This window comes from Orcinus orca, chromosome 10 (assembly GCF_937001465.1).
Source record: "Orcinus orca chromosome 10, mOrcOrc1.1, whole genome shotgun sequence".
Classification (NCBI taxonomy): Eukaryota; Metazoa; Chordata; class Mammalia; order Artiodactyla; family Delphinidae; genus Orcinus; species Orcinus orca.
The window spans coordinates 73379429-73405016 of NC_064568.1; the positions used below are offsets into that span (position 1 = coordinate 73379429).

Consider the following 25588-nt stretch of genomic DNA (forward strand, 5'->3'; position numbering starts at 1 on the left):
ACGTACCGCAAAAACAAAACAAAACAAAACAAAACAAAAAAACCCGATCCCACCTCTGTAAATATATCATGTGTGTGTCTGAGCACATGTGTGAAGACACAGAAAAAAAATCTAGAAAGATACACATGAAAATGTTCATTGTGACTGTTTCTAAGGAGTAGGAGTAAAAACAGTTTTAACTTCTTTCCAAATGTTTTACAAAGACCATGCATTATTCCTATATGTTTCTAAACCTATTTATAGTTGAAAACGAACACACTTGTGTTGCAGCAGAAGCATGCAACTAGTTATTAGCAAATGAAGCAAGAGGTCAGGACTGGTGGCAGCACAGAGCACCCACCTCCCAGATGGTGGGCCACACAGCATCCCCACTCATCCATCAGCAACGCCGGAAGAAATCACAGGATTAGGTCGACAGGGGCTGGCACTCAGCAGCCCCTCCTTCAGAACTCCTCCCAGATCCAACCCCACTTTCCTGCCTCTCTGGAGCAGTCTCAGAATTGTTTGATCCTGTGATTATTTGTAAATTACACCTGAAGGTTCCAGAACATGTAAAGCAAATCTAAGACATCAAGTGAGGTATTTTGCAACAAAAAAATTCACTTCGCAGTTAAAAAAAAAAAAGCCTCATTCTCTCATGCCTGTGTTAAAGAGGAAGTCAGGAGGGCTGAATTCCACCCAAGACCCTGGGCCTGGCTCGGGCACAGCCTCCCACGTGTTCTGCATACAGGGGCTCACAGGGCACCCACCCACGGACTCACACGCTCCGTCACACACAAATCACCGAGGCCCTGACCACAACGACACGTGCAAAGTGAGGGCCAGCTGTGGGCCCGGCGCAAGGTCAGGTGCTGTGAGGTGGAAGGAAAGGCAACCTAAGGTGAGACATCTGCCTTCAAGGAAGGGCTAACACACGAGAAAGGCGGAAGAAAACAATCACCCTTAATGGAGCGGCACTTACTAGCCTTACTAGCACTTACTAGCCGAGTAGTAAGAGTTCTGAGAACAAAGCGGTAAGTGCGGGAAAGGAGGCTTCGGGGAAGAGTGCAGGCTGCACCCAGGCCTCGCTGAGAGCCGGGCCGTGGTGCGCCCACAAGAGAGGGGCTGAGGCTGGGCCGAGGCAGGTGGGCCTCAGTGCCCGCCACACGCCCTGCCGCCTCCCCTGCCCTGCCTTCCAGGCAGAGCCTGCTGCTCTGAGCGCCGCATGTGTGCGGAGAGCCGCCCCCAGAGAGGGCACACGCTCCCCGAGCTAGATGAGTTTTACCTTGAAGTGACAGAAGCTTTCACAGCTCGGTTGATTTCAGGAGGCAAGTGGAGCCAGAGAGGAAGAGAAGGCAACACTTGCAGCTGTGTCCTGAGCCAGGGACTCTGGTCAACCCACAGTGATTCAGAAAACGGTCTGAAAGGCCTCTGAGATGCAGGCAAGTCTCATGGCTTAGCTTGAAAGAGCTGGGGTAGAAATAGCAGAGGTGGAAAGACAGAAAGAAAGGAGGAAAAAGGCCAAAGCAAGGACCTCAAAAAGGGAAAAGAAATCAAGAGAGCTGGCCAGGGTAGGGAAGTGAGCAAGTGTTATCTAAAGAGACCATCTGTCCTGGTTTGCCAAGGATGGAGGGGTGGCCCAGGACTCAGGACTTCCGGGACGAACACCAGGACAACCCCAGGCAAACCGGGACGAGTTGGTCAGCCCAGTGGTAGCATGTCGATCGGGGATGCTAAGGGGTTGCTGACCCCTTGGTGCTCTCCCTCCCTCCTTCGTGGACCTGTCACTGCCCACTGGCACCCCCAGGGCAATGGGAAGGATAAGGAGGTCAACATACGGACGTGACCATGTGCCTCTCCTTCTAGCTTGAGTCCTCTCATCTCAACCATGCAAATGTCTGAAAGGGTTCAGGCAGCAGAGAAAATTCTTTACTGTTGTTGTTAAAATAACACCTAGAATCACAGCCACTATCCTTTTCAACTGTTTCTCAGGCATTGGGCTCACCAGCTGCCCAGCTGGGAGAGGACATGGCGCTCCGCCCTTAGGGAAATGCCACATCTGTACATGGAAATCAGAAGCAGCAGAGGGGCTGTCGCACCCAGCTCCTGAACGCACCCCTGTGCAGTCTCCGTCTCCCTCTGCCCTCTCAGAGCTTCATTTCCCATCTGCCTCCCCCCAAGGCAGGTCCTGAGGGGGTGAAATCCACTCACTCAACAAGGACTTACTGAGCATTTACTGTGTGACAGACACTGTTCGGGACCGTGGAGAACACAAAGAAGTTACGGTTCAGTGGTGGGGGGCAGGGTGGGGCTGGTGTAGAGAAGGGGAGAATCATTCAGTAGTCGACACTTAGTCACACTGCCCTTAACAGATGCCAAGAACTGTACTGGGGGAATAGAGACAAGTAACCAGACAACTGCAAAACCATTCTAAGTACAATGATGGGGATGTGGGGGCACCTACCCCAGTTACTGAACCAAATACCAACCCACCTCACTTTAGCCTGGAGGTAAGTGCTATGGAGAAGGAAGGGAGGGAGGGAGGAGGGGGAGGGAGGGAGGGAGTGGGAGGGAGGGGGGAGGGAGGGAAGGGGGAGGAAGAAGGAAAAGAAAGGAAAGAAAAGAAAGGAAGGGAGGGAGGGAGGGAGGGGGAGGAAGAAGGAAAAGAAAGGAAAGAAAGAAAAGAAAGGAAGGAAGGAAGTGGGGAAGGAGGGGGGAGGGGAGGGAGGAGGAGGGAGGAGGGAGGGGGAGCGAGGGGGGAGGGAGGGAAGGGGGAGGAAGAAGGAAAAGAATGGAAAGAAAGGAAGGAAGGGAGGGAGGGAGGGAGGGGGAGGGAGGGAGGGAAGGGGGGAGGAAGAAAGGAAAGAAAGAAAAGAAAGGAAGGAAGGAGGGGAGAAAAGAAGGAAGGAAAAGTAAGGAAAAAAAGAAGAAAGGAAGGAAGATAGGGCAGGAAGACGAAGCACTGACCTGAAAGAGTGAACCAAATGATTCAGGAGATAAAACCATACATAAGACACAATTAGTGTACCACAGGATACAGGGCAAAGTGCTAACCTGGAATACAGACTTTTAGCACAAAGAGACACAGAGCTGGAGAAAGTCCACAGCTTCCCAGAGGAAGTACAAGTAAAACCTGAGATGAAAAACTGATGAGGGAGAGTCTGCCAGGCAGGGAGAAGACAATAGGCACTTGTGATTTCTCCCAAAAAATGAAGAAGCAAGTGTATGGTCGTTACTCAAAATGTTTCAAAATGGCACACCTGCTCACAGGTCTCTGGTTTAAGTACCTGGGGACCTTGCCAATGGTGACTTCCACAAATGTAAGTTACATTTAAGTGGAAAGACAGGCATCAGATCTAATTTCAGCCGTCCGGGCTAAGGAGGCAGGGGATCGAAACATACTTAATTTTGTAATGCAGATCCATGTGCATGCTCCTACACACACACACACCCCTCAGCCCCTCTCTGTATGTCTATCCTCAAGTGATCCAAACTCCATCTTTCTGTTAGGAGAACTCCATAATTCAGGGAAAGGAAAACTGAATTATTAGGGACCATCTACAAATTAATAACTGGGAATCGACCACATTGTTGGTTTGCTGTGATGATATTCACACAGTATGAATAGAAAGGCCACGTGTGGTCTGATGGTGCAGTGGTTGGTCAATAAGAAGTTAACAACTATTGACTGACTGTCTATTTAATGAAGAGCCCTGAGTTGGTATGGGGGCGCGGGGGCGGTGAGGAGGAGACCGTGCACGGGATCAGTAGGACGAGGGCAGGATACAGTGAAAACAAATGGAAGACTCATAAGACACTGAGCCTGGTCCTAGCTCCACCACTGACAAGGCCCTGGGTGAGTTGATCCCATGGTGGACTTCACTTCCTCATCCACAAACATGTACTACCTACCTACTTCTCATTTACTGAAGTGAGAAAACGTAAGCCTGAATGCTGGGAAAAGCAGAAGTCTATGCCTCTATAGTGTCGTGGGATTTGGAGGTGCCTCCCCAGCTTCCCTACCCTACTTTCCCAACAGTCCCCTGAGTCCCCCAGGCAGTCATTCTATCCCATCCCCTCCACACGGTACTGGTTCAGGAAAGCACAGGATCTAAGTCGAGCCAACCGGGGGCAACTAGACTCAATTACAAGCCTTTGGCTGACCCATCAAGGAAGCTTTTTCTCCCACTGGATGAGAACGGGAGCCTGGGCTGACATCTTGGGGGCAGAAGGGGAGGTCATGCCTGAGAAAGGAACTAGCAATGAAGGAGAGAAACTGTGTCTGAGGCACCTCATTTGAGCCTTTGAGAAAGCCTCACCTGACGCCAGGATGGGCACTCCATCACATCAGCCAATGCATCTTCTGTTTTTGCTTAAACCAGTTTGGACTGGCTTTCAGTTACTCTGTCACCTAACTGACATAAAATGAGAGAAAATATGGCTAATCAATGTTATAAACCTCTCTAGTCCCTCAGCAAATCCATAAACTATCCGGGATTCGCTTCCTACCTAGTGTCCTCTGTCCTCCTGAGGGGGTGAACACATTAAGGGGGTCACTCAAGGAACAAAAAGAAGAAAGGCAATCATAAGCAGTTGAGTCTTCAGTGATTACTGGGCCTGCCTTTGTTTGCTTCCTGTCCTCTGAGACCAGTGAGGGTCCTAGTGATGGAAGAGATAGAAGGGGGAAAAAACCCCTCCATGATAAGCTGAAGAATCAGTTTCCATCTCAGCTCTACTTTTGCAGGCTTCTTCCCGATGTTTACTTATTCTCTTTCATGGTAACCACTGAAGAGCCCAGAGGAACAATACAGGTATCCCACTGATTTATTTTATATCTTAAAAAATTACACAGGGCCTGCAGTACCGAGCTCATGTTCAGATTAAGTTTGCTGGAAATCTAATTTGGGATGAGTAATTTAATTTAGCTACTACAATTAAAAGTGGCGCAGTATTTGTGTTTTAGAGGAAAACCGTATTAGATTCATGTAATCTTATTAGGTGAATATCACATTTAGATCACATTATATCTGGAACAGACATATACTGAATTGATTTCTTTCATAGATCACTCAAAAGACCAAAAGAGACTAACCTTCTCCCCGGTCCCCGCCCACCCACCTGACACAGGTCAGAGCAGGTGGTAAATGTAAAAGAGGCCTTGTGGAGAACCCCGCTGCAAAGTCCTGGAATTCATGCACCCAGAACACCACCTACAACAAACTCTTGCATTTTGCAGTGGAGTATACTGAGGCATTGATGGACAAGAGACTTGCACAGGGTCGCAGTCAGTGAGTGGCAGAGCTGGGACTACAGCTCAGCTCCCTGACCCCTAGTTTGGGTCCCTGCCACTCTACTACATGTGTTTTTAATAAGACCTAACATGAAAAACAGCCAGAGGGCCTCTGAGACTCCACTGCTACTCACTTAGCTAAAACCACGGAGTCGTCAGATACCATCTGACATCTTCCTGCCTCTCCTAAGTATCCTGGGAAGATACAGAAGTAGGTCTCAGTATCTCCATGGGTGACTTAGACCAGCACCCCAAAGCCTTCTTGTCAAGTCCATTTTCTTGATGACTACTTTCAACCCCCTGACTCCCAGATAACTAAAATTCACATTAAGAACATTCAAACCATATGATGGGTCAGAAGAAAAGAATCTGCATTGCTTTTTTTAAATGGTATTAATCTCAGCAGTACTGCTAACTGGGCATATTCAGCGGGTGTGATATCACACATCAGGGTTCCAAGTATAGAGTTTAATCCAAAAAAATTAGGTTATGAAGCAAAATCGAGGCAAGGAGAAGTTAGATAAAAATATTTGTAACGTATGACAAGTTAACACATACTGCATAAAAATCTCTTATCAGTGACTGAAAAAAGATGGAACACTGCAAAATAAAAATGGAAAAGGATGCAAAGAGGCAATTCACATACACACACACAAAGATTACCAATGGCCTCATGAAAAAATGTTCAAACCTATTACTAAGCAAAGCTTTCAAATTCAAACAATGCAATACTGTTCTCAATAAATTGGCAAAAACCAAAACCCAAGTATAATGCCTAGGACAGTCAAGGGCGCTCTGAAATAAGAATCCTCAAACACCACTGACGAGAGTGTAAATTAGTCCACATCTCTGAAGGCCCATCTGGTAAGATGTATCACCAGCCTTAACACTAAGCAAGCATCTTCCCTGAGGAAATGATCAGAGGAATATTCAAAGATATACGTACAAGGGCAGTTACAGCAGCACTATTCATAATAACAAAAATCTAGAAAAACCTAACTATTATATAGAAAAATGGCAAAATGAATTATGATATTATCAATACAAGGAATAATATGTAGACATTAAAACTCATGTTTTTGAAAACTTTAAAGACACAGGGGAATGCTCACAAAATGATGCTAAAATTCAACACCCTTAATTGGATAATTCCATTTTGTAAAGAAAATATATATCACATATTTTATATGCATTATAAATGCAATATATATTTATATGTGTATAATATATACTTATATGCATTATAAATGCAAATTTATTGCACTATAAGTGCGATAAATGGTGGCAGATTCAGCTAAATATCCAACAAATATTCACACTCCTTTTCAGAGTGTAGAGTTTTCACTGGAAAGTGGCTGCCCAGCCAAGGACTTCATTTCCCAGCATCCCTTGTATCCCCATGGCACCATGTTACTATTCCCACCAATGGAATACAGACAGAAGTGATGTGCAGCACCTCCAGGCTAAGGTGATTAGAAAGTGATGTGCCTTCTCCGTGCTTTCTTCCTCCATCTGCCAACTAGATGCAGAGGACCCCAAAGCCCTAGGGAATGAAAGAGCCATAAGATGGAATGAGCCTGGGCCTCTGAATCACTCATTGGAGGGCTGACCACCAATCAGGAGCACCTATGTTGGACTGAGTAAAAAATAAACCTCTACTGTGTTAAGTTATAATTTGGAGTTTTAATTGTTTCTTCAGCAAGTGTTACTCTAACTAATACACACATATAGAAAAATTACTGAAAGGTAAACTACCAAATTTAATCTGATGCACTGTACGACAAAGTATAAGGTAAATTATTTTCAAAAGTGTATTCTTTCCACCACAAACATGTCTTATTTTATAACCAATAAAAATATTAAAAAATAGGGGGCTTCCCTGGTGGTGCAGTGGTTGAGAGTCCGCCTGTCGATGCAGGGGACACGGGTTCGTGCCCCGGTCCGGGAGGATCCCACGTGCCACGGAGCGACTGGGCCCATGAGCCATGGCCGCTGAGCCGGCATGTCTGGAGCCTGTGCTCCACAATGGGAGAGGCCACAACAGTGAGAGGTCCACGTACCGTCATAAAAAAAAAAAAAAGGGACTTCCCTGAAGGTCCAGCAGTTAAGACTCCATGCTTCCACTGCAGGGGACAAGGGTTCTATCCCTGGCCGGGGAACTAAGATCCTGCATGCCGTGAGGTGTGGCCCCCCCCAAAAATATATTAAAATAAAAAAGCAGACTTTAGAGGGCAATGCTATATAATGAAAACTCTCAATAAAGTACTGAATAAGGTTACAAAAATTAAAATGTAGAAAATTATAAAGACTTAAAAGAAATCTAGATGTATAACATTTAAAAATCTACTAAAACAATTCCAGACAAATGATTGTTCAAAAATGATCCAAAGTTAAATGAAAACAAACTAGGAAATACTGCAATTTATACAATATATGAATTATTAGTAACCTTTAATATGTAAAGAGCACTTATGAAGCAAGTGAGGGATACATACAATAACTGGGGGAAAAGATATAAACACCTAGTCACAAAATAAAAAATACTAACATACACTTATAAAAAGACTTTCAAGCTCACTAATAACCAAATAAATGCAAATTAAGATCATCTTTATCCTTCTATCAGATTGGCAAATATTTAAAATATTGTGAATATAGCATTCAATGTGGCTGAAATTATGATGAAATGGAGGGAGTTCAAAATGGTATCATATTTTTAACAAATACTTTGGCATGACAGAAAAAAAAGCCTTTAAAAAAGACTTTGTCCACATATTTGTCAAAAGAAGTAAACAAGTATGCAGAATCGCTTTAATGGGGAAAAAAGATGAAACAACTTAGATACCATCTGTGAGGTACCTGTTAGATAAATAAATCATGGCATGTGTGTGTATATTCACATATTAGAATAACAGACATAATTTTAAATTATGATGAATATCTAAATGTACTAAAGTACAACAATGCCCACAATATAAAAAAGCAGTATACAAAACAATACAGATAGTATAATTTCTTAATTGCTTAAAAGTATATATGTATAAGAACTTATGTTGTAAGTGCATAAGGAAAAATATAGAAGGATTTTTATCAAAATGTTGTTCTCTCCAAGGGGTGGAACTATGGGTGACTTTCATTTCCTTTTTTATACTTTTCTATATTTTATATGTTTTCAATCATGAAAATATATAAATTTTATTTCTATGATTTATTATGAAAAAAAATAAACATATACAAAAGTAGCAAGAATATATTTACCCATTGCTCAGCTCCTATTATCACACATGGCTGACTTTATTTCATCCATACCACTCTATGCCTCCTACCCCTGGATTATTTTAATGTAAATCCTGGATATGTCATATATACATGAGACATAAGGACTTTTTATAGTTAACATACTCAGACTCTCCATTGTATTATTTTAGAGTAAATATCTGATATTTCATTTGCGAATAAATGCTTTAGCATGTATCTTTAAAACATACCCATAATAACAAATCACACGTAAGTATTAGTAATTTCTTAATATCAAATATCCAGTCAGTGTCCCAATTTCCCCAATTATCTCATAAATGCCTTTTTACAGTTGGTTTATTTAAATCAGGATCCAAACAAGATTTACATTTGCACCTGGTTGGTATGTCTTTTGTCTCTTTTAAAGTTTATTATATAGTGCCCCGCCATCCTTTTCCAGGCCATTTTATTTATTGAGAAACATATGGGTCATAGGCCCAAGAACTTCCTGATTGCATCCCCATGGTGTCTTTTACCAGGCTCCTCTGTTCCCTGTATTTCATTTCAACTGAGATTTAGTTTTAGTGTCTAATCAACTTCAGGTTCTATTATATTTTTTATAAGACTATTTCAAATCAACTGTATTATTTTTATAAGCAGACAAAACAATAAAGCTTAAAAAAATTTTAAAGGAACTCAAAGAAACACCAGTCTTTCTAATTCATCCATTTTAGCAGTTCATTAAAACGCAGTATCCAAAAGTTTTTTTGGAAGGCAAGCTAAACCAATGCTTTTCACAGGAAGGATGCTCAGTGACTATTGATGGTCTGATTTATTTTCCAAACACACTGCTTTTACAGTTTAAATCCATCTCCCCTTCTGCCTCAGTGCTGAAGTCCACCATCCTCTGAGCAATGGCACACCCTCCACTGGAAGCTTACATCATCCTATAATTGCAATTGTCTTCAATTTTCCTTTCTTTCTTTTAAAAATAATGTAATGTAAGCACATAATTGAAAATTTGGAAATGAGAGAAAATGAAAGAAGGAACCACTCTTAATTTCACCCCTCTAACAGAGTCATTGTTACCTATACACTCTGTACCGTCTTTATTAGGGATAATATTTTGGACCAAATTGTAATCCGTGAATACTGGTTTTAATATCCCTTTCATTAACATTAAATACATTAAAATATTTGTAGCTTATGGTAAGGGTATAAAAAAGAGCAATAATAAATATAGTGTGTCCATAGCGCAGCTTGAGGAAGAGAACTTTACTAATCCCCTACACAGCCTCTATGGCTGCTCCCTCTTCCTAGCCTCGCCTCCCGTCACTATCTTGAATCTTTGTCTATGTTCACGTAGTCTTATAGGTATTGCCACATGCACGTGGATGTCTAAAAACTGTATCATTGGTTTTGCATGCATCTGAACCTTATGTAATTGGAATCACACTGCAGCTATTCTACATCTTGCTTTTTTACTTAACGTTATGTTCCTGAGAGCCTTCTGTGTTGTCACAGCTGCTATGGTTCATTCATTTTAACAGCACAGCTAATATAGCTACATTCCACAGTAAGACTATGCCACAGTGTGTACTGCAATTTCTGCACATAAAATTATACTGTAAATATCTTGTCACAATGCTATGTATCTTCAAAATAATTATTCATTGTAGTAGAGTATTATGCTGAGAGAAGAACTATTTAATTTTATAGTTACCCAACTGTTGGACATTAATGGTGTGAGTGTGTGTGAGTTTGCTTTGTAAATAATGCATCAGGGAAGCATCATTGTCTAAACAGCATATTAAATATTTTGTATTATTTCCTTCATGGGGGGATGTGGGAAGATGGTCCACAGAAGTGGTATTACTGGATCAAATAGATGAATGAATAACATGATTCTTTATTACACTGTAAAACTGTTTCATAATATTGTAATGACATCAGAATTGGGGATTATCATTAAAAACGGGTTCTTGGGGCTTCCCTGGTGGCGCAATGGTTGAGAGTCCGCCTGCCGATGCAGGGGACACGGGTTCGTGCCCCGGTCTGGGAAGATCCCACATGCTGCGGAGCGGCTGGGCCCGTAAGCCATGGCCACTGAGCCTGCGCGTCCGGAGCCTGTGCTCCGCAACGGGAGAGGCCACAACAGTGAGAGGCCCACGTACCGCAAAAAAAAAAAAAAAAAAAAAACGGTTCTTTTGCTAATATGTTAAAATAGTACTTTACTGCTGTTTTAATCGACATATCTCTTATTACAAAATTGAACATTTTCCATATACTTGTTTAGTGTTATTAAATATAATAGTGTTATTAAATATAATGTTATTCAAGTGCTCTACCAAGGTTTTAGTACCTTTCTTTTTAATTTGTTGAGCATTTCACATAACAAAGATTAATTCCGTCATGTTACCGCAAATTTTTTCCCAGGCTATTGTTTCCCCACTGGTTTTTTACGTAAAGAAATCTTTGATTATCCTGTAACTTGATGGACTATTCTTTCCCTTTTTGAGTGTTTTTCTTTTGTTTCCAAGCAATATTCAATTCTACTGATTTCCTATGCATCTACATTTTGCACTTAATTGTTTGATTCATCTGCAATTCATTTTGATGAAGTCAAATGATTTTTTTCCAAATTGCTAGACATCAAAATTATTTATTGAACAATTTTCCTTTCCCCATTGATTTGCGATGCCTTCTTTATGATTTATTACATTATTTCTGCAAGAGTCTATTTCTGAACTGTCCTAGTTCACTTATCTACTTCCTCCTCTTCTGCCGGCCCCACAGTGTTTTAATTACAAAGGCTTCATAATGCATTTTAATATCTGGTAGGACTACATATTTTAATATCCAATAGATCTAATTCCCTTCCCCCCAAAACCATTTTCATAATTCCCCTTGAGGTTCTCATCTACTTATTTTTCCAAACAGACATAAAAGCATCTGGTGAAATTTTTAAAAATCTTGATGGGACTTTGAGAGGAATGGCATTAGACTCACGAACTAATTCCAGAAGTATCCAAATCCTGAATTTTAATCTCACCATTTAGAAATAAGGTCTTCAGTTAATCTCTTTAACTCTTCTTGGTTTACAACTAAGCAATCTGTAGTTAATGATTATTTTATTCTTTTCTTTACAGTATTTATTCTCTAAAGTTACTGTTTTTATAACTTTCTGCATTGGCTTTTTGCTTTGATCTCAGTCATATGCAATGATACCTTTATGAGGCTCCAATAAAGTATAATGCCAGTGGACCGTATGAACTCAATCTTCCTTATCAGGTTCAGGAATGGTCATTTTATACATTCCTTTTTAAGTGGTTTGTAGAAGTTAGAAGTTGAATTGATTGAATGCATTTTTTTGTTTGTTAGTTTTGTTTTGTTTTGTTTTTTGCAGTATGTGGGCCTCTCACTGTTGTGGCCTCTGCCGTTGCGGAGCACAGGCTCCGGACGCGCAGGCTCAGAGGCCATGGCTCACGGGCCTAGCCGCTCTGCAGCATGTGGGATCTTCCTGGACCGGGGCACGAACCTGTGTCCCCTGCATCGGCAGGCGGACTCCCAACCACTACGCCACCAGGGAAGCCCTGAATGCACTTTTGAAATTAATGAGATTATTACATATTTTCACTTAAACCATTTAAAATATTTCATTTGATTCATTATGTGAATCAAATGAAAATATATGTATGTGAAGCCATTCCTACATTCCAGGAATATAACCCACTTGGGGATGGTGGAACATTCACATACTCTAGTGTTGAAATCGACTCACTAGAATTTTATCTAATATTTTTACATTCCTAAGCAAGACTGGTACAGAGCCTCCCTTTGGGGACTTGCCAGACTTGTTATCAGGGTCATGTTTGCTTGAAAGTAGGATCTGGAAGTTTTCCATCTTTTTTCTAAATCCTGGAACACTTTACATAACACAGGAATCATTGGTTCTTCGAAAGGTTAAAAAAATTTTTCGAAGTCCTTTTTATATTTTTAAATATTCCACCTGGCACCTAATGTCCATGTGGACATGACCATGTTTGTATACATGACACTGTAAGATATTGATCTCTAATGGAATGGGGAGTAGTTTTATTGTAATTTACTGCCTTTTCTTCCCCAGCTGAAAAGGGAGTAAATGTCCAAGATGATGTAGACCTAGGAAATAACCCATTTTCCCAGGCTTTGGTTCCAAGAGCCTCCTTTTTAGAGGCCCATCAAGGAAGGTATACAAGGTGGTCAGAGAATATTGAATTTTACACCATCCAAATTTCATTGAGGCTGACCAAATTTGGCAACCACAAATTTACCACTGACATATGGAACTGAGAAACCTAAGATCTGCAAAGACAAGGGGATCACCAGTCTACCCCAGGTCACCTCTAGTTCTGTGGTAAAGGTATTCCAAATTTCTAGTCCACAGGACCATCTGTTCCAGCTATAGAACACTGCATCTCTTCCACAGCAGTGAAAGCTCCTAACTCTAAGGCTTTCTCTGCTTACTGCAAGGCTCCTAGACCAAAGACACTGCAAGCACTTCAAGGGGACCATAAATAAAAGATTTAGCATAGCTATGGGCTGAATGTTTGTCCTCACCCCCCAAATTCATATGTTAAAGCCCTAGCCCCCAATCTGATGGTATTGGGAGGTGGGGCCTTTGGAAGTCAATTAAGTTAAAATGAGTCACAAGGGTGGAGCCCCCATGATGGGATTAGTGTCCTTATAAGATGAGGAAGAGACACCAGAGCTTCCTCTCTCCACAAAGAAGAGGTCATGTGACCACACAAGATGGTGGACACCTACAAGACAAGAGAAGAGGTCTCAGCATAAAACTTACCCTGCCAGCACCTTGATCTTGGACTTCCTAGCCTCTAGAACCATGAGAAATAAACTTCTATTATTTAAGCCACCCAGTCTATGGTATTTTGTTATGGCAGCCCAAGCTAAGACGAGAGGGTTGTGGTAATGTCTGCCCAAAAGAACGCTGAGCTGTAGCTATGCAGACTGCATAGCCTGCTGTAGAATGAGATACACCTTAGGAGAAACAAGTGGTACGGAGTTTGAACCAACTACAATTGAGCGTCTACTAGAACATGCAAGGACGGTGCCGTATGAACATATGTGACAATATAAATAGCACTCAAAGAGTGACAATGCCCAGGAATGAGGCTGTGAATAGGGCAGTAACTGCAGATGTAAGCGTGCACAGAACAATCTGCTCTTTCTTGACGAAGACACATTTCAGTTCATGTCCACATTCACAGAGGATCCATGAAACGTTAGAGATCGATGAAATGTTAGGACTGTTGGTCAAGGTGATGAGTGTTAGGATAGTCTGGCAGGAAGACAGGGACCTCAAAACCCTCTTTGGCACTAGGATTCCATGATTCCATTCAGGATTTCACAAATGCAGGTAGTCTTTTTCTCCCCTCAACAAGGGCAGAGATGTTGTTTTCACACCAGTCATGGCCTCACACAGAAGCTTAATCCCTGGCTGGAAGGCAAAACATCTTTGTGGCAAAGCCAAGCAGGAATGTGAAGTGAAGCAGAACGAGAAACATTTTATTGCTGTTTGGGTCTTCGTTGCTGTGTGCAGGCTTTCTCTAGCTGTGGTGAGCAGGGGCTACTCTTTGTTGCGGTGTGTGGGCTTCTCATTGTGGTGGCTTCTCTTGTTGCGGAGCATGGGCTCTAGGTGCACAGGCTTCAGTAGCTGTGGCATGCGGTCTCAGTATTTGTGGCTCGCAGGCTCTAGAGCGCAGGTTCAGTAGTTGTGGCACACGGGCTTAGCTGCTCTGCGGCAGATGGGATCTTCCCAGACCAGGGCTCAAACCTGTGTCCCCTGCCTTGGCAGGCGGATTCTTAACCACTGCACCACCAGGGAAGTCCCTGGTTTGGAGGTTTTTTTAATGACTTCAAAAGGCATCTTAAAAAGTCATACTCTTTTGGCAGTTCCAAGATGCAACTGCTGCTACAAGTACTAACACTTACCAGCAACTGACTGATGGACACACTGCTTTTCTCAAAAGTACCCTTTCCCTCCTGTGGCTTTTCAGACCAAACTAAGTTTTTTGTGTGTGAGTGTGTGTGTGTGTGTGTGTGTGTGTGTGTGTGTGCCCATGCACACACAGAGACATAGCACACAACTGAAAGCCAAATGAAATTCAACAAATTTACCATTTTTAGGGTTAAATTGTGGAAAAAGAAAAAACTATTGACATGCCTTTTCATTTGAACTATTTAGATACTGCAAAATTTTCTTCCTACCGGTGGGAAATTAAACTAACAATTCTAAGTTAATGACTTGAGGGTAAACAGTTCCTTCTTTTATAAAATGAATTGGGTTTACCAAGACTTGCGTTTAAGTGAATTTCTCCTGTCCCTTTAAATCAAGTAAAGGCATGATTTCAGCGAATTCCTAGGCTTCATGAGAAGCTTCAAAAGAAATACGATTTTTTGCCCTACAGTTGCACATTAACTCCACATCTCCCCAACACCTGTTATGCACAGATGCAGGGAAGCAGCCACCCTTAATGTTGTTTTCACGGGTGATATCAGAAAAATAAGAAGAGTGCAATAAATTATTCCTAAAGCTGAATGTTTTCAATGTGAAGATTTTATTCCTTAGTCTGTCTCCTTCCTACTATTTTAGGATCAAGATGGTCCTTTTTTTCTTTTTTTTTTTTTGCGGTACGCGGGCCTCTCACTGTTGTGGCCTCTCCCGTTGCGGAGCACAGGCTCCGGACGCGCAGGCTCAGCGGCCATGGCTCACGGGCCCAGCTGCTCCGCTGCATGTGGGATCTTCCCGGATCAGGGCACAAACCCGTGTCCCCTGCATCGGCAGGCGGACTCTCAACCACTGCGCCACCAGGGAAGCCCCGGTCCTTTCTTTTATAAGAACTGTAGTGATAGATGTTAGGTTTTTAAAAACATCCTTCCTTGGCAAAATGAAAACTTGGTAGCCCTAAGCCAATCCCCCCAATTTTGTTTTGGTAGTTTCTTGGTCCAGACAAACTACATTTGAGAACCACTTGTCTACAGCACCCTCTGAACCAAGGAATTCAGGGTCAGTTGTCCAGTTATCACTAGTTCTCATCTACTTATCACAATTGTGACCAGACAGCCTTGGGGGCAACAAACAACCTACAGAAAATTTAAGTCTAATTTTAGTCAGTATTCAGGGGAGTGGGGAATGAAAAATTTTATGGTTTATAAATTTGTGGTCTGTAAGTTCCTGGTCACTCTGGAACTTTATCCTCCATCCACAGGCCCCTCGCTGCACCCTATCCACGCCTTATCCTCAAAGTTATCGCCTCCCAGTTCTGAAATCAGCTTCAGGGTGCTGCGCCCACCTTTGCTCTTCCCACCACTAATCTGGGAACCCCAAATCAAGACACTTCACCCTCCTGGGATTTTGAGAAGTCAGCCCTACAGCACCCAAGGCTTTTGAGAATGATTCACAGCGTTTTGTCAGCTAAAATCCCACTGAAATAAACGCCCAAGGCTAGCTTCTCACTACTGCAGCATCTCACCCAATCCAGGTGATTCTAAAATCCATCCGCCCAGAAAAGCCCCACTGAGGCTGGCTTGGGAAGCCAAAGCTGAGGAGGGTCACTTGCCCCTCCAGAGCCTCCAAACGGATAACAATGGCCAGAAAATCAGCTAGGATAAGTCATGACAGGCTTTCAACTATGTACAAGACTTTTTCAACCAAGAATACATTAATATGTTACCGTAAAGTTAAAATTCCTTATTTTCCAGGGATTATAACTCCTTTTAATTGAAAACTGTGTGCTACTTAAATTTTTCTTTATTTAGGTTTTCCCCAAAATGATTTTTTTTTTTTTTTTTTGGTACGCGGGCCTCTCACTGTTGTGGTTTCTCCCGTTGCGGAGCACACAGGCTCCGGACATGCAAGCTCAGCGGCCATGGCTCGCAGGCCCAGCCGCTCCACGGCATCTGGGATCTTCTCGGACCGGGGCACGAACCCGTGTCCCCTGCATCGGCAGGCGGACTCTCAACCACTGCGCCACCAGGGAAGCCCCCAAAATGAAGTTTTTAAAAAAAAACATTCCAGTAAAAAAAAAAAAAATCCATAAACACTAAATATTTTAATATCTTTATTTACCTTGTCTCTAGCTGAGCTAACCGGTGACCTATATTTGTTGTGAAGAGTTAATTTCCTAGAATAAACATGCACATAAACATACAAATGTGACAATATTTTGAGTTATATGAAGCTAATAAAGGTAACATTTATTGGGCCAGCCACTGGGCCACTGGGCACTTTACTTGGATTACCCCAGTTAGTCCTTACAACAGATCTATAAAGCAGGTATTATTCCTATTCCCATTTTATAGATGAGGTTATAAATGAGGAACTTCATTACTGTAATTTAATCTTCAATAACCCAGAATTTGAGTTCAGTGTTTACTCTGGCTATAGAAAGGTTGAATAAGCATATTAGAAATAAAACAGCATTGTAGAAGGCATAGTTAACCTCCCAGAAGGTCCTACATCTTAAGACATACTGAAAAGCAGATGCTAATTGCAAGTCTTCCAACAGGAACTGTTTGGGAAGGTTCTGTCTGAAACTATACTATGTTAAAGCACTTTAAAATTCAGACTTCACTAGTTAAGAGTGAGTTTTCTCTCACTGTTACCCCAACAATTAGTCCTAATTAGTAAGGTCTCTATATATGATACAGTACAGTGGATGTCCACTGTCACTCTCCCCATGTCCATTTCCCTCCTCCCTCAACAGTACTCACAGCTCTGCTTCCCCCACCCTGGTGCTTTGAGGAAAGCTACAGTCACCAGTGTAGGGATAGGCCAATCAGGAAAATCTCCCATCCCTGCCAATCAACAAGAAGGCATTCACCTAGCCAATGTGACTGGCTAAACAATGAGCACATGACTCAGTTCAAGCCAATGAAATGCAGGGTTGGTTTGCTGGGGAGGGGCTTCTGGGAAAGACACTTTCTCAGTCTTTTCAAGAGTTACGGCAAGGGATGTTTCTTTCTTTCCGGCCAGAGGGATGTGCAACAATAAGCCCAGGAACTTCTGTGGCCATTCTGCCTCCAGGAGAGAGGCCAGCCTGAGGATGGACTGATACCATGGAAGAGCGGCAGAGAGATGGGAAGAAACTGGACTCTTGATGACAAGTTGAGCTATTGTCTCACATGCACCCTGTAGTCCGTCCCATCCCTGCTTTTTGCTAGTACAAGCCACTTAATTAATTCCCTGTGCTGTGGGAACCCCTTTAAGTTCAGTTTTATGATATTCACAACCCCCAAGTAATCCAAACTGATAAATTGGAAATAAGCACTCATCCACAGCTTTTTCCTAGCACTTGCTCAGATTCTGCTTGGTCCTGTTTCAAGTGGTTTTGTGCTGTTTTTCTTGAGAAAATATAATGGGCTTTCAATAAACACTTTCATGAATTCATGAGCGGCCTTGGGCAAGTCACTTGATCTCCTTGGGTCTTTTCAACTATAAGAAGGATGAAGTTTGATTAGAGGGTTTCTGGTGCTCCTTCCAGCCCTCACAGCCAATGGTTCTATGGAGCTGACCCAATATTGCAAAGTTTCACACTCAAACAAACGAAAAGCCCTCTTTTGGTCCTAAAGTAGAAACAACCCTTTTAATATATTCCAAGCGATCTGCATCTCTTGGTCGGTCAGATATTTTCCATTTGTGCCCTGATACCCATCCCCGATGTGTCTCCACTCAGCTTGCACCCCCAGAGGTTCTGATCTCTGCACAGTTTCAATATGCTCCCTGCCTCCTGGCTTCCGGCTGAGTATGCCTAATGGGAGGCACCGTCAGGAGACGGGAGAACTGACAGGGAGTTCAATGAGGATATCCATTTTCTTGTCTCTTTCCCGGCCATGTTGCTGTAGGTTGACTGCCTCCTACCAGAGACTGCCTTTCTGTACAGCTTCTGATAAACAATCCCTCCCTCTTCTTTTCAGGCCCAGGTATGGGAACAGCTTCCTGACATTGCTAACCCTGGGATGCTTCAACATCCCGTGCTGGTTTCTCTTAACCCTGCTGATGCCACTATAAGCAGTTCCTTCAGTAGAGACTCTTGGACTACTCCATTTGAGTGAACCATCTGTTTCCTACTGGAACCCCAAGACACAGTGGCTTAAAAATTAAATCAAAATCAGGCACAATAAAAAAGAAACAGAAGCAATCAACTGTGAGTCTCACAGAAGAAACAGGAAAAGTGTGGAACTTGCCAAGAAACAAACCTGTACACACTGAAAGAATCAAATTAGACACCACCACCCTCCTTCCCCACCGTCACTAAGAATTTGCGGGAGTCATCTTTTGCGAGAACAGGGTTTAAAACTGAAAAAAAAAATTCTCTTTATACACAAACCTACTGACCCTCCAGACAGCTTCTGTGTGAGATCTGGTAGAGGAATCATAGCTATGTGACCATTTTCTAGAGGGACAAACTGAGCCTGGAAAGAGAACACAGGGCCAGAACTGACAAAAACATTAGAAATGCCCCAGGGCCAGTTCAAAGGCTCCTTGGTCCAGGAATCTGCCTCTGACAGGCTCTGTGAAGTTTCTCAGAGTGGCCTTCTATACCAATTCTCCAGAGATGTTTAATTCCCACTTATAGAAGCTACCATCCATGAACATCTTTTGGATCCTTCACTATCTGCAACAACTCTGCAAAGCCAAGAGAGACGAGACAGGATGCCCTCAGCCCCATGCCAAGTGATGCTGAATTCCAATACGTGAAACCACAAGCGCTGACCGTTTCCCAGACACCTATGGATGTCCAGGCCCAGAGCAGCCAACCTCCCCTCTGTGGGGCATTTTCCACACCACATGGATCAAAGAAACGATTTTATGACCCCTTCATCATAAAGCATTCAAACACCCAGAATGTCGGAGAAGCTACCTGTTTCACGATTAAGAGGCTTAATCTCTCAGGGTCGTCCTGCTTCCGTGTCTTCCTCTTTCAGCATCCTCCAGAGCCAGGGCCTGTAGGGGTGACCCAGAAAGCACATTCAGGATATCTGGCTTCAACATGGGGACAGATCATATATCAATCAGGGAGGGACTAGACAGGCAGCCAAGGATGGAGCCCTGAAGAACCCAGCAGTGGATGGACCTGCCTGGGAGGAGGGCCCTGAAAAGTCCCTGAGGGTGGAGAGGACTTAGGAGAGAAAGACACTCAATTCCAGTCTTCTAGTCACTCAGGCCCCCAACCAGGAGTCATTGTGACTCCCCTGTTTCCTTCACACCCCACGTCCAATCCATCAGCAAATGATGCCCGCTTTATCTGCAAAATGTATCCACCTCCACTGCTACCACTTTGGTCCAAGCAGCTTCTCTCATTAGAATACTGCAATAACCTCCTAGCTGGTCCCCCTACTTCCATCCTTGCCTGTCTATAACCCATGTATCATGCAGGTTGAACTGTGTTATGGGTCAAACTGTGTCTCCCCGCAGTTCCTATGTTGAAGTCCTAACCCCAGGACCTCAGAATATGAACTTATTTGGAAATAGGGTTGAAGCTGATGTAACTAACTATTAAGATGAGCTCACACATCATACATTGAGTAGGGTGGGTCCCTAATCCAATATGACTGGTGTTCTTATAAAAAGGGAAAATTTGGACACAGACATCTACACAGGGAGAGCACCATGTGAAGACTGGACTCACGCTGCCCCAAGCAAAGAAACTACCAGAGCTAAGAGAGAGCTCTGGAACAGATCCTTCCCTAGCACCTTCAGGGGGATCGTGGCCCTGCAGACACCTTGGTCTTGGACTTTTGGCCTCCAGAACTGTGAGATGGTAAATTTTTATTGTTTAAGCCACCATGCTCCCCACACCAGCCTAAAAATCACTCTTCTGCTCAAAACATTCCTATAGCATCTTACATCTCTCAGAGTAAAAGACAAAGTCCTTGAAATGTCCTACACAGCTCCATGACCTGCCCCAGCCTCTTCTCTGACCTCTTCTCCTACTCTGCCCTTCTTCAATTTCCTACAGCCACAATGGCTTCGTCAAGCATCCCAAGCAGGCTCCTGCCTCAGGACCTTTGCACGTGCTCTTCCCTCTGCCTGGAACACTGTTCCACTAGGCTTCCTTCACTTCCTTCAGGTTTCTGCGATAATATCACCTTCTCAGTGAGACCTTCCTGACAACCCCAGCAGCCTTCCCTGTTGTATTTTTCTTTGTAGTGCTCATCACCACCTGACATTTGTTTATATTTTTATCCCTCTTTCCTCACACTAGACTAGAAACTCCCTGAAAGCAGGGACATGGAATTATGGTATGCCCCAGAGCCCAGCACATAGTAGGTGCTTACGTAATAGCGGCTGAGAGATTTATTTGTGGACTGAAAGAAGCCAAGAGAAAAAGTTGCAAGAAGGAGGAAGTTGTCCACGGTGTCAAAAGTAGCAAAGGGTCCAGAAAGATAAGGACCGAAGTGTCCGTTGGGTGTGGTAATATGGAGGCCACAGGTGACCTGAGAGGGGACAGCTCACGTGGAAGCAGGAGCCCCTCACAGCAAACCCACCAGGTCCCTCCCCTGCGCCAGTCACACCTCTCACGGGCAGAAGCCAACCTGAGCGGGCTGCCTCAGCGAAGGAGCAAAACCCGAGGGCAGATTCTTTCCAGGTGTCTCGTGAGGGAAGGAGAAGAGGGAATGAGAAAAAGAGGGGGTGAAGGTTTGAGGAAAGACTACAGCAGAATGACTGGAGCGGGTGACGTCCCAGAAGCTGCACGGGCACCCGGGTGCAGGAGGAAGGTTCCATCTGGCCAGGAAGAGGAGGAGGGGTGTGTCCTCCTCTGAGTGGAAGGAAACCATGCTGGGATGAGCCCCGATGGGGATAACTGCACGAGGCGGGGAGGAGAGAACCTGAGTGAGCTCACTGCTGAGCGAGGGGACCTTGTCAGTAATCAGTGAAGGCAGGAGGTCTCCTGAGTGATGAAGGGAAGACAGGGAGGGGGGCTGGATGAAGTGGGGACCGTGGGAAACATCCTGCAGGGTCAGCCCTGAAACCGAGTACCTCCTCGAATTCTGTGCCCCACGTACCTCCTCGCCTTGTGAAGTGCGAACCCTGACGGGAGAGAGAGCCGGCCGCTGGCCAGCATCACTGAGGGCTCAGCTGACACAAGAGGCCGTGGGCTCAGACACACGTGGCTATGCGTTTCTGGGACAGGACCTTGGCAGCGTGGATTTAGGAGAAGGGTCTTCCTCCAACTGAAGAATTCCAAGACCCCAAACAGCTCCATCCCTTTTTGTCAGGGCTGCATCACTCACCCAGGCCCCCAGATTCAGCCCTTTGAGCCCCTCTGGGTCCTCACTCTCCACTCCCCTGATTCCTCCCAGTCAGTCGCAAATCCTGCCTATTACACTTGTGTGCTGGGTGCGACCCAAGCTAAAACCCTCACACACCAGTCCTGTGAGGTGTTCTGAGTGTCTATTTACAGTTGATAAAACTGAGTTTTGATGAAGTCACCTGCTCAAGATCACACAGGTAGCAAGTGGCAGAGCTGGGGTTTGAAATCTTCCATCTCTCTTTCCTCTTGTCCATATTCATGCCACCACCCTGGTCCAAGGCCTCAATGTTTCATTCCTAAAATTCAATGTGATAAATGTCTTCTAACTCACCTCCCAGCATCCCCCTGTTACAGGGCACACATCCGAATGAAGCTTCTTACAACACTGTTTTGTTTTCCTGTTCCAATAAAACTTTATTTACAAAAATAGGCACCAGGCCATAGTTGGCCTGTAAGTCACAGTTTTCCAACCACTGATTTATAGTCTTCATGGAATTACGAAAAATTTTGTCCATTATTTGTTCAAATATTTTTCCCTCTCCCCTTTCTCTCTCACTGGGATTTCAATCACACATACGTTAGACCACTTAATGTTGTCCCACAAGTTGTCAATGCTATGGTTTTGTTTTAAATATCTCTATGCTTCTTTTCGGATAGTTTCTGTTGCTATGTCTTCAAGTTGGCGTCTAATCTGCTTTAATCTCATGCAGTGTGTTTTTTATTTCGAATCTTTCAGCTCTAAAAGTTCCATTGGAATCTTCTACTTCTCTTTTACGATCTCCTCTCCTTGTTGAACATGTGGAGTGTATTTATAATAGTTCACAGCACTGTTTTTACCTATCCCCGTCCCATGCAATTGGAAGGGCTCCTTCTTCAATCTTGCTTCCCACACGCACACTCCACTGCACCCTATCCAGAATGCTCCTCCCCTTTCCATGCACCCCTCAAGGCCCAATGCCAGGACATTCCTCCCTACCCCATCCCCATAGCTCCACCCCTCTGAGCGCCCTGCTCACGCCCCCGCTTGCTGAGTTCACTGCACTTAGCTTCTCTTGGCAAGTGTTCCACTTGCTAAGTTTCCGTGTAGATGGCACACCCCCTGAAGGTAATTAATATATGCGTTGAATGCTTGGAATTGCCCACTGCTCAACACAGAGTCTACAATGGTAAATGTTACTTGATCTACAAAACAATTCTGATGAAACACAGACGATATACTTCTAGAAGTTTTTCAGAAAATACAAAAGAACTGGGATGGTAACTGGAAGGGACACAGGGCCTTCTTGAAGTTTTCGAAGTGTAACTATTCTTCCTTTGCAGGAGCACCCAGAGTCTGACACCCTATAACAGCCACTGTAATAAGAGGGAGGGTGGCTGGATGTAGCTCTCCCTTCCTTCCTGCTCCTACATACTCAAGGTCTTGGGATCCCTCCTTAGGTACAGGCTTTCACACACAGAGATATCCTATCTTCCTCCCTCTTCAAAGGAAGAGCTTAAAATGTGAGCAGTCCAAGTCTGGCTGAGTGGAACTCATGGTGACTAGCAGAACGGCAGAAGGAAGAGAAAGGATACTCCATTTCTGGGAAGCTGGGAGTTGGCTCTAACCAACTTTGACTGTCAGCCAGGGACCATACAATTCTGGGATTCTTGGGGTCACAGAAGGAGGATGGTTGAGAATGGTGAAAGTCAACAAGGCACTCAAGGGTCATCAAATCACACCCCATGCAGATAGAATGGGCAGCACCTGAATAACAAGGGTCTGGGAGGAATTTATGGAGGGGAAGGCGATGCTGCCCACCAGATGCCCAATAGGAAATCAAGATCTCCCCAAACCAGTGGAACCAAAGGCACAGTGTGGTCCTCGTGACACAGTGGAAATACCAAGACCTCTGGAGTCAAGCCTGGGATCATATCCTGACCTCATCACCCAGTGGCTGTCCAAACTTAGGCCGGTCACTTCCCCTCTCTGAGCCTGGCTCTGCATGAGCTAATGCGAGGCCTAAATAAAACAAGAAATGTAGGAAAACATCCAGCGCAGTGTCTGGCCTTATATAAGGGGCCCAGTAAGTGTGGCTCCCCTCCCTCCTTCAGATCTCACGACTCTCAACCCTCCTTAAGAGGAACAAGTGCAGAAGCTACACAGCATTTCCCAGGGGGAAGGTCTGCAAAGAAGGATGGCCAAAGTCAGCTAAAGGGAGGAGGACAAAAGGGCCACCCCATGGCCACAAAGAGAGAAGCACTGGACCTCTGTAAATGCCAGGGTTTCAAAACACACAAAGCTTCAAGCCTCAGACCAGACCCAAACAGGAAGTTTGTGACAAACTTAGAAAACATGCAGGCACAACTGCAGGAGGCTGACACCACTCCGAAAAGATGAAAATGAGCACTCCTGGGGGTGCGAGGCAGCGTGGAATAAAAGGAGTGTGCTTGGCCGACATTCCAAACACATACACCTCCTCCCGGTGTCGGGAGCACCTGCCCTGTGCTCCTCTCCTCACCCCACGCACGTGGGCCAATCCCATGTGGCTGCCCTGGTTTTCTGGTTTCCACATGGAGCCTGTCAACACCTCCCCACTCTCTGTCCCTCCCCTCCCTCCCCAGGCATCAAGGGCAGCAGACATTTTGAACAGCTCTCAGGGGCCTGGGGGACTCAGGTGTGTGAGATCATTTTTCAGCTGGGAGAACTTAGCACAGAAAGAGGCAGTGATGTGTGGAGATCCCACAGGGCTCTCGACCAATGTCTTGTTGATCCCAGTGTATGTTTCACGAGGCCCCCTGGTGCTCCACAATGGGGTCTCCAGGCTGCCATGTTTTCTCCTCTGAAATCCTGCCTGGGACTAACATTTTCATTTCTACTGTTCACACTGGTATGGGGCACCATAACCTCAGTTCACTTACTTGTGATGGCAGGGAAATACAGACATGCCTAACCTCCATGATTTGTGTCCCCAACTGGAGTGAAAACTAGAAGGTTCCTTCCCCTCTGTTCTTAATCTCCTAGCACGTGTGGACTGAGCCTTGATACCAGGCTGCAATGTTTGGTGGGTGTGCTCCAGAAAATACTTGGTAAATTAATAAACAATATCAATGCCATTTCTACTACCCTACCCCCCACCAGACTGTGTCCCACTGGTCCTGAACCACCCTCCGCAGGCGGGTCCCTGGTTCCACCCCTCCCAGGTGAACCGCCCAACTGTAAACTCAGTCCCCTGATTATCAGCCTCAGTGCCCGCCCCTCCTCGGCACCTCCGGCAGTGGTTTCCCCACCTCCCCAAGTTAGGTTCCTTTTTAAAAAAATGACTCATTTAGGAAGAGACAAAACCCAAAACTTCAATGGTGAAGATAAAACAGCACTGAGTCTCTTTAAACACCTCCTACTCCATGTAGAATTTAGATCCGATAAAGACTCCCTAAACTGGACCGCCTAATTTGGAACTTTACAGTATACCCAATTCTTCTAGCAAAAAACATTTCCAGTAACGTCTTGTCTCTGAACTTTTCAGGGTCTTCCTTAAGAATGCAGGTGGCCTCAGGCCGGCAGTCAGTACCTTTTTTAAAATGTGGGAATGAGAAATTAAAGTCCACACTTGCAAGTCCTGGGTCAAAAATTAATTATTTCATGTTTTACTACATTTATGATTCTGACTTACTGGACAAAGGACATTGACATTATACCACTGGCCTAATGAGAATTATGGGGAGTTTTTTTTGTTTTTGTTTTTTTGTAAAAGGTAAAATTTCTTCATATGTAAGAAGTTTACAACAT

The 25588-nt window shown here is 44.2% G+C and overlaps 1 protein-coding gene and 1 long non-coding RNA gene across 18 annotated transcripts in view; one reads left to right on the top strand and one right to left on the bottom strand.

Annotated features, from left to right (window-relative positions):
• TRERF1 (transcriptional regulating factor 1) overlaps positions 1-25588 on the bottom strand; it is a 280637-nt gene that overhangs the window by 101927 nt on the left and 153122 nt on the right. For 13 of the 15 annotated variants that reach the window (XM_049716100.1, XM_033424008.2, XM_033424023.2 and 10 more), the window contains one exon: positions 19429-19511. The exons of the other annotated variants lie outside the window; for them this stretch is intronic. The gene's annotated coding sequence lies outside the window, so the exon portion shown is untranslated. The remainder of the gene's footprint in view (positions 1-19428; positions 19512-25588) is intronic. 15 annotated transcript variants of the gene reach the window in all.
• LOC125965629 (uncharacterized) lies at positions 526-7325 on the top strand. 3 transcript variants are annotated; one of them, XR_007479758.1, is made up of 4 exons: positions 526-1013; positions 1305-2489; positions 4724-4790; positions 6793-7325. It is a non-coding gene; the product is annotated as an uncharacterized LOC125965629 (long non-coding RNA). The 3 variants fall into 3 exon arrangements; XR_007479759.1 differs by having other exon boundaries at positions 536-1013; positions 2352-2489; XR_007479757.1 differs by having other exon boundaries at positions 541-2489.